This window comes from Gavialis gangeticus, unplaced genomic scaffold (genome assembly GCF_001723915.1).
Source record: "Gavialis gangeticus isolate Ggan-Ray unplaced genomic scaffold, GavGan_comp1, whole genome shotgun sequence".
In the NCBI taxonomy this organism is placed as follows: Eukaryota; Metazoa; Chordata; order Crocodylia; family Gavialidae; genus Gavialis; species Gavialis gangeticus.
In genome coordinates, this window is record NW_017729026.1 from 44,890,040 (window position 1) to 44,892,147 (window position 2,108).

The following is a 2,108-nucleotide window of genomic DNA, read 5'->3' on the forward strand; positions in this document are numbered from 1 at the left end:
ACCTGCTTGAAATGCATCTGTGGATGCATGACAAGGTACGGTTGGCCTTCCTAACTGCCTCCCCACACTGCCGACCCATGTTCATCTTGGAGTCAATGATGACTCCAAGATCCTTTTCCGCCTCCGTGCTGACAAGAGGGGAGTTCCCCAACCTGTAGGTATGGTGCCGGTTGTTCCTCCCCAGGTGCATCACCTTTCACTTGTCTGTGTTGAATCCCATCCTATTCTCATCTGCCCACCCTTGTAACCTATCTAGGTTCACTCCCCTATGCATCGCCAGTTAATCAAAACAAAATAATAACCAGTATCTGGGGGAACATTTGTTCACCAGAGCGCCCCAAGGGATGATGAGGTTGAACGGTCATAAACTACTGCAAGACCGTTTCAGGCTGGACGTAAGGAAGAATTTCTTTACTGTCTGAGCCCCCAAGGTCTGGAACAGCCTGCCATCGGAGGTGGTTCAAGCACCTACATTGAACACATTCAAGAGTAAATTGGATGCTTATTTTGCTGGGATCCTATGACCCCAGCTGACCTCCTGCCCCTTGGGCAGGGGGCTGGACTCAATGATCTTCCGAGGTCCCTTCCAGCCCTAATGTCTATGAAATCTATGTCTATGAAATAAACTTTGTATGCATTTTTTCACTTCAGTTTCCTAGACAATCTGAACCAGTTAGGGTTGTTGGGAGCTGGATATCCTGATATGACTAGAACCCCAGCCTACGGCTCATAGGTTGTCTTCTGAATCGTGGTCAGATTGCTTGAAACTTCTTCAAAACCTCACAGAGGTTTTGCTTCCAAGTATAGGTTTGAAATCTCTTTTGGAAGTGACTTGCTATGTATTCACTGTCTAGAAATACATAGTCATTCTCATAGTGTTTGTTATTTTGGCTTTCAACTGAGCTTGAAATCAAGAAGTGAAAAAGGTTAAATGAACTCTCTTGAATCTTACTGATGATCTAGTTTAAATTCTAGGTAAAGATTCAGCTCACTGTTTCCTTTATGCAAAATTATTCAGCCAGTACTCATGTTTTTATTGCCCCTTCTGGGAGGAATTCTTCTTAGACAATAAAATCTCTCTTATAAATTATACGTTTTGCATAACTGAAACATTTGCAATACCTTGGTCAATAACAACATAAAGACCCCATCACAATGATGTATTTAGAGCACATTTGTAATTATCAGAATATATTATGTTGTCAATATATATTGGGCTTGATTTACATCTTAAATGACCATCTATTTCTGCCCTTGGTCTCTTCACCACATGTTCTTTGGAAATGCAGATTCTGGTGTGTGAGAAGGGGTTCCAAAAGGGCTTTGATAATCTTAGTAAGGTCCCACACACAGTAAAGAAATGCATCGCTGTCACTTCAAGTTAATTTAACCTATTTTTTATCTAGTTCCACCAAATTAAAACAAAATACTGAAGTCTCTTGCTGTATTCTCTTCATACAGCTGAACAACCTTTAAACAATACCGACAGGGAAAGTCTAGTTCTCCTTGCCTGATGTTTTCATAAAAGAACACCTTTTTTTTCAGCAGTCCAAAAGGGACCAGGGAGTAGAACCACAAAAGGACTTTAGTACTTAATGTAGAAGTTAGGTAAGATTCAGATACTTAAATGCAAGATTTAGATTCTTTAACCCTCCTCTAAGGTATCACCTAATCCTGTAAGTGCCTCAACTCCACATTTTTGAATGAAAAGTTTCCCAGGCACACAGAGTTAGACTTCTGTGCATTCCCACAGAATGCACACAACTGCTTTGTTCTCCACAGTTCTGCAAAATTTAGCATTTACCTTATGCATAAGCCCCAATGGGATTTACAAGCTAAGCCTGTTCCTTCACTATCTTGCCTGAGGGGCTCAGTTTGATAAGCATTCCCAGAGCAAATGTACTGGATTGGGGTCTGTATGTAATATAGCAGTAGCTGTTGTTTCCTTCAAAATACAGTTCAAAGTGGAACCAGCAGATTCCACCTTTAATATTTTATCTAATATTATAATGATGATTAGAGCAGTGGTTCTCAACATTTTTTTTTGTACCAGGACCTATTTGTAAAGACCGGCAGTTGGGGAGCAGGAGCGAGGGGAGCAGGGTGCA